Here is an 8109-nt window from a genome sequence, read left to right on the forward strand (position 1 = left end):
CTAATGGATTGTATTTTGCAAGATTTGTTTGGATTTTGATAAATTCATGGATTGTTACTTTGAAGGGTTTTCCTAATTTGCATGTTGCATAGCATCAAAAGAGAATTCAACTCCTGCATTTTTTTGCTCAACTAAAAGAAAATTTTGAAGCAGATAAACAATTGAACATGATGAGATTGAGATAAACAATATAGCTTGATGAGATTTGTTGGACAACATGTATTAGCATTTCAACCCAGCTATTTACCTTTCTATTACACTCAAACTAGTTAATGCACCTCCTTATTTTGTAATGTTATATGCAAGATAATTAAGTTCAGTGTAGAATCAGAAACAAAGTACTCCTCTCATAAGTACTAAAATATCTCCATCATTGTAACACTTGTAGTAAGCTCTTTAGTCAAATATGGCTCTGAAGGTACATGAGGAAGAATGACAATAAAGTTCTCACAATGAATCACAACAACCCGCAAATGTTAGGTCATAGGTTTTATTGAAAATAATATTATCTAAACCTAACTCTAATCTCATCAACGACTAGAGGCTTTATTAATGGAGGGGTTAGATCTGAAGCTTCTAAAATGGTGATCTAGAATTTGTTCTCTGTTGCAGCATTCTGGTGCCACCCCACATACTCCAATGTGTGTTATCATGTAGATTTACGACTCTGATATCCACTCAATCCTTGATCCACTCAATTAATCAACTCTGATATCCTGGTTTTAAACACAAGAGAGATAGTTAGAAACTATAATTGAAAATTTGCTAGATATAATACAGATTAGGACCCGTATAAAATATTTGAAGGCATCTGGAAGGCCTTGATTCAACTATAAAGATAATTATCCATGATTGTCATGAACTACAAATAAATAAACTTGCACAAAGATAACCAACTATGAGCTCTTGGGTTCCCTTTCTACAAATTGCATATAAATCAAGAAATTGTTCCACATAATCTAGATGAGAATTCTAAGTGGCTCGAAGTGATACCTCTGATGCAAATAAAGTATCACATAGAAAATAGGAAGCAACATTAGAGTCAATATGGAAATAGCACTGCATTGGAGAATTAGGCAGAAGATACTAAAATGGCACAAAAAGACTATAGTAACCAGTCATTTGCAAAATCTACTACACTAAGCATCTAGAGCTTTACATGTCCTCCTACAGAAAAGAGTTTCTGCTTCCCCGAACAAGTATGAGAATAACAGAAAAGAGTTTCTGCTTCTGTTGATAACAAAGATTGGTGGGAAAATACCTATTTACTTTTTTTTTAACATCTTTCAAATTAACAAGGCAAGCATACCCTGTTTGCAAACTCAAATACTTCTATAAACAATTACGTTATTGGCAAATACAAAGTCATTACTCATAACAAACCATGCTTTTCCTTTTCAACTGAAAGATTACACATTATCCATAAACACATTAAGCTGCACAGCAGAAACGTCTGGCAAAGTGCTTAAAGAAAAAAGGGAGAAGCAAACAGTTTGACAAATGAGAAAGATCTTGATAGAACCTCAACTCAAGCTAATCAAGTCTAGCAAGTAGACACTGCACTTGAAAAAAAAATGATTCAAACAAGATAACGTAGTACAATAAAAGTTCTGAACACTTAAAACTGTCAAGCATTGAGATGAAATTAAAATGGGATATTCTCAAAAGCACCATTGCAATCACACAAGACCAAAAAGCTCCTTCCTTCGCTGGAAACTAATGCTTAATACACAAACTTTATGTATGATTCTGAATAATCAACATCAACTATAATTCAGAGTTAGATATGAAAAATTATACTCAGAAGAGGCTTTACTTTATTGCTCTGCAAATTCCCAACAAAAGGCCTCTCTATATCTTCAGAAAGCTGAAAAACCCAAAACCAATAGTCATCAAAATCATACCTATTTCAATTATCTTGCTCAAAAGAGAAACTTGAGGAGCTTTCTCGACGATTTCATGGACGTAGTTCTCGCCGAAGCAGCGGTGGCCGGCGTCATATACTTGGTAGAGGACAACGGCCAGATTCGTCTTGCTCACTGCCACCACTCAGATCTCGTCGGCGCGATGACTGGATTTTTCGGCTGAGATGGACGGGGTAGAAAATTGAGCGGACCGCAGTAGCTACGACGCCGTCGACTGCGGTAGAGCTGGACATGGCTGATCGTCTTCTCCAGATTGCCATTCGTATCTTCATCTTCTCGATGAGAGAGAGAGAGGAAAAAAAAAAAAAAAAGGAAGACGTCGAAATCTCAACTCTCGAGAGCAGATTTCTGAAAGGGTTTGCTATTTATACCGAGGGTTCTAAAATCCTTCACAATCCATCACTTAATAGAATCCTTCAAAATCGTTGGACTGTTGAATACCACTAGATTTATATTAACTTTTTAAAATCTGAATTGAATACCTCAAGATTTTAAAAGACTTTTTAAAATCTTGATTGAATACCTCTAGACTTCCAGAATCCAAAACAATCCAATAGACTCCTAATTGAATACACCCCCCTAGGCCCCGTTTGGTTAGCTGGAATGTCAAAATTGGAAAAGGATTTATTTTCCTTTCCAGACGGATATGGAATGGAATATGATTTGGTATTTCCATGTGAGTGTTTGGAATATTACTAGAAATTAAATTTTGGAATTAATTTTTCATTTCTATTGTAGTGTTTGGTAAGTCATAAGAATGAAATATAGAATTATAATTTTCAATAACGCCCTTTTACTAATTAAAGTACATCAATTTATAAGGAATATTGGTGGGGAATATAAATTTTTAGAGGGATAATTAATGTAATTTTGCCTTTGACAGTGGGAAATGGAAATAGAATACCACCCATGACTAGGTAATTCTATTCAGGCTTTATGAGGGAGTCAATTTCCAGTCAAATCTTATTTTTTATTTCCTTTCCAATCTTTAATTACAACCAAACAGCACATCTGAATGGAAAATGAAATTAATTCCCATTCCATACCATGATTTCCTGCCATCCAAACGGGGCCTTAGGGTTTTCTGAGAGTCGATCAAAGTCTATTAGGACTACATTAATTTCAGTTATTTGCTAAAAAAATTAAATAAAAAAAAATTTATACAGGCTAACGAGTAAGCAAGTTACTACAATTTTGAATATTCTAAATTGTTAGATTTATTCCACATTTTAATTATATCCGACGGTCTATAATATTCAAAAAAATTAGTGTATGTCATACATTAACATACACTAGAATTTTCCATTCCGAATAACCATAATATAACAACATCTAAACAATGATCGAAGCATCACTAGCCTCTTCATCCGCATACGCTCGCCAATGGGCTGGGCTTTGATATTCAGAAAATAATAACGGTCAAGCGAGGAAGCTTTGCATAGCTTCAAACTTCAACAGCTCTAGACGCGATTTGTTGTCCAGAATATTAAGATGTCTGAAAATGATAAATTTTGCCAAAAATTTATTAAAACAGAGAATTTATCAAAGGTCAAAATCCCGATATCCCAAATTTTTTTTTTCCTTGTTTTGTTTAAGGTTAAATCCCAGTTAAGGTGATTCTTTATAAAATAAGAAATTCTTGAATTGCATCATTGATTAGTGAATTGTTTATTGTCAATGAGAAGTGTTCTTATCTGAACTTTTTTGCAGACCGTAGTTAATTGAATATTAGTTTGGTTAAGAAAAATTAGACTATATCAAAGTTAAATCATTCCCATATATAGTTGAATGCTTTGCTAAATAGATAATGTTAAAACGATGCTTCTTAGTGTTTATTTTGCTGATTTTCCGATCGTTTTGGGACCAATTCAAATAACTCTCTCTATCTTTAAATTATTATCATCAGCGAATCCTAGCCGCAATTAATTATTTATAAACTTGTTGTCAACTATGGATTAATAAGAGAATAATCATTGACATTAAAAAATATGATGCATTCTCCAAAAGAAATTTTTTATGGTGTATAGAATAGTTACATTACAACAAATGTTGGCCACTCCCAAAGCCACCACTTAGACCTAGTGCTTCAATTTTGGAATCATGAGGTTTAGTGATTCCAAAGCAATAGATAAATTACTATAGTATTAGAATGTTAATGGGAAGAATAGATTAGTAAATAAAGTCCTCGGTTTCCGTTGGCTTTAGTTCATTAATTTTATATATCTAGTTCATCACCAATTCTATGTGAACAAGTTACGATTAAGGTGAGCGGGGATAATGCAGCCTTAGAAAAGCTGTTCTTTAAAAATTTGATTGCTTTTGTCATAAGTCTTAACCCATATCAATATGAAGACTTGTTTGACTAAACTTTAAAAAGGCCGGCCACTTTCTCTACTAGGGTTTCTTAGGAGTCAGATTTTTTCTTAGCACCGGCCTCATCTTCTCCACAAAAGTAATGGCCAGCGATGTAGGCTCTATTTGCCTCCTCTCTTGCTCCGTCCAACGACAATTTTGTCCATTCTAAAGCTCATAGCAGAGGCGTCTAGAGTATCTACCTCTGGGGATCCTCTTCTGCTTTTATACATCGGCCTAGTCTTTGGAATCGGCCTAATCCCCTCTCAATCATAAGGTTTATATACACTTAATTGTTTGGAAGTTTACTTATTGATTCTCTTTCTTTAGCCATGTAGGTGAGTCTGATATATGTGTAAATCGTTGAACACTTATTGACTAGGAAAACCTAAAACTACGCAACCCTAAAAGTAAACCTCCACTCTCCTGGCTCCTTGCAAGTGGGACAAAAATACTGCCCATTCTTAGAATGTTTGTAGAAGAATCGACATTGTTTAGAGTATAGTCGACAACGTAGCTAACTTGCTAACCAACATCAGATCGATGATGTCTGGAGGGCGAACATTGTCTTGGTGTTCTCCATCGCCAGTTGATATATATAATGGGACAGCAAATTATTGTCCAATCGGGTCGATGCGGTGCTGGAGCTGTGGTTTACGATGCGGAGATATTACTGCATGGTGTAGCGGTCGAGCGCTTCACAGATAGTCAGTTGCAGAGCTTCATGCTCTTAATTTCAGGCTGGATTTTGTGACTGAGAGAAGACTAGCTAGTTACTCCGCTGGAAGCTAAGAAGTTACTAACTCGAATAAATTCATTAGTGCTACTTAATTATGTCTTCCAATAAACTCTTTCAAAAACATGTAGCCAGACCCTAAAATTAAAGGAAGCCGTGAAGCAAATTAGTATTGGGTTGGTTGACCTAATATATATCAATATCTTTAGTCGATTGTTGCTTTGTTATACTACTAAGCTTTGACATTATACGCACAGATACACAAAAAATATTCAATAGCCCAAAGATTTCCGAACTATATCCTTTCTCATTTCTTTCTTCACATTATCTTTCTTATAATTTCAAAGCCATTCGCACCATGCTGATCGTTGGCTCAACATGTCTGTCTTGTTATAGAAGAAAGGGTCTTCTGGAGAGGTTGATGGATAACTATAATTTTGAAGGGTCACGTTTAACATTTTCCCAAATTATTCCTATTAAAAACCAATTTATTTTTAGGCTAATTTTTTTTTACTCCTTAGCCATTTGACTGTCAAAATCGGGAAGCCAGAGCCGCTTTCACAAAGCAAATGCACTGCAACCATCAAATTAATCTGCATATTAAGTAATATCGGTTTCATTGACCTAATTTTAATATAGTTCCTAGTCTATATATATATATATGGTGGATTTGTTAAATTAATGAGCTAGATTGGCTTTTGTCTTGTATTACAGACCGACTATAGCTTGGAAGTTCTTTAGAGGTTGCGTAATCATAGTTGATTTGTTTAAGATAGATTCATTTTAGACCATTTCAATTAAGGTAATCAGTTTCATCATTTTAATTAAGAACTAAACAGTCTTCTATGAATGCATGATTAATTATAGTATGCTATCCAACCATTATTTTTTGATTACCAATAACAACTGGTAAAAAACAATCATTCGTAGACGATTGTTTAGGTTGTGAGTGCAACACAATTTATGATTATAAAAGTACAAAGAGAAAATTTTATTTAAAGGCTTACTATAATAATAGGTTGACATTAATTCTTCTTTCTGGGCATTAACTGGTTCAATTGTATACCATCCATGGCTTTTCTTGATTAAATGGTAATGGTCTAGCTTATCTGTCCATACCAGTAAACATCATAGGATTCATAGGTCACTCTATCTAAATGAAGAGGAAGTACTTTTCAAAGTAACATGGTTCAGGTTGGTTAACATGATTCTGGATCTAACTAAATTTGAGATAAAATTGTTGGAAATTTGGTCGATGGATGTTATTTTTGTCATCAAATTTCATAAATACAATATTTTATTAGTAAATAAATATAATCACATTAATGCCATAATAAGCTGAAAATAGAAGATCAACACTTATCTTTTAGATTTGCGAGCGGCCATCCAATGATTACTTTAAAATTTGGTCTATGGATTTCCGTCACTAGATTTCACATCCTACAAGATCTCAAAAATACAATATATTAGTAACAAATAATAATCATAATATTATTGTCATAATAGATTAAATAACAAGGATTATAGAACTTATCTTTTGGATTTATAGGCTTCCGAAGGACACATTACTCGAAAAGAGTTTAAGATTGAGGCGTGTAAACACTGCCCTTAAGAGTAGATTTCACCCCTCGGAGACAATGTCTCAGTGTAGCAGGTTTGTGGCACCCTACCCTCCAGGGTACAACAACCTCGATCCTTATAGGTGTACACTCACAATACTCGGATCGTATCGAACAGCTTGAAACTTTCTTTTGGTTGAATAGATAAATTAAAGGAAACACATGAATACTTTGAGCTTGGAAAGGAAACAAAGGAGATTGAAAATATGTTGTATATCTTGATTTGGAAATCTAGAGATTATATAGGGCAAGAATGATTAACGCAATAAAAATTTGCCAATAGCAATTAAGCTTTGTAACTTATGTAACAGAAATGAATATAATGACATTGATTAGGAAGAATCGAAACGCAAGGTATCAAATAAGGAAGGAACCGATATAATTGCAGAGTTAACCAAATTAATGGTATAATAATAATCCAAGCTGATGAAATCTTTGTAACAATCACAATCAAAGAGAGTTAATGACACAAAAAGAGTTCATGACTATTACTATCTGCAAATAAGTTTCAAAGGAGGTTTCAAAAATATCAGGTATTAACCACTGCAAGTGACCTAGTGGTTCTTGCCTAGTTGGGTGTGCTCCCCAACCTAGGTTCGAACCTCGAAGCTGTCAAAGTGACCAGGCACTGTGATGCAATACACAGTTGGAGCATTTCACATGCGCTGAAGGGGTTTATCTTGGGCCAAGGAAGCCTTTGGGTTCCCCTTGCCAAAGTCAAAAAAAAAAAAAAAATATCAGGTATTTTGAAATATTAATTCCAACAGAAATGGGGATGAGACGAGTAATTAAGATGCTTACTAATATTTGCAATCAATATAGAACTACGTGGGTGTTTGGTAAAAAAGTTTGTCTTCTAAAAACTGTATGAAGATATGTTACTCAATTTACTTTCTTTCAATTCAGTCATGTACGTATTCCCTGAAGCAAATGGTATGGCAAGCTCAAAGTCTCTTGGGTGGTGCTATATATATATATATATATATATATATGAAAGCATTATTGAAAATTATAAAGACCGTAATTGATTCCTGATGAAAGCGAGTTTTCACTATCGATCTATGTAAGAGGGGAACTTAAGAAATCACCCTTAATTTGGTGTAGATCTCATACTAATACATTCTTCTAATTAAGGTTAGTAAACACAAGATCTTAGAGGAATACTCAAATGTTTCTCATTCTCATTAGTCATTACATGAAATTATTTAAACTAGAAATCTACCCATATATGGACTAAAAACTTTGGTTGTAAGAAAATTTTGGACTCAAATACGAAAGTCATTTCTTTCATCATAGGGATAATGTTAATTTTATAAATTGTTGAATCATTCACTAACCGTTCAAATTTTAGGGTTTTAATCTGTAGTCATTGTCAAATCAAAATCTCTTAATTACTTGTTTAACTTCAAGTTTTTTAAAGATTACTTGCTGCAATCTAGAGATGAATTATATATGTAATTAGAAATTTCAAAGACAA

General features: G+C 33.8%; 1 long non-coding RNA gene across 1 annotated transcript; it reads right to left on the minus strand.

The window, feature by feature from the left end:
* Positions 1–330: 330 nt before the first annotated feature.
* LOC133718223 (uncharacterized) lies at positions 331–2478 on the minus strand. The gene is made up of 2 exons (XR_009850160.1): positions 1905–2478; positions 331–716 (listed from the first exon to the last, which is right to left on the minus strand). It is a non-coding gene; the product is annotated as an uncharacterized LOC133718223 (long non-coding RNA).
* Positions 2479–8109: the final 5631 nt, after the last annotated feature.

The sequence above is a fragment of the Rosa rugosa genome, chromosome 6 (assembly GCF_958449725.1).
Source record: "Rosa rugosa chromosome 6, drRosRugo1.1, whole genome shotgun sequence".
NCBI lineage: Eukaryota > Viridiplantae > Streptophyta > Magnoliopsida > Rosales > Rosaceae > Rosa > Rosa rugosa.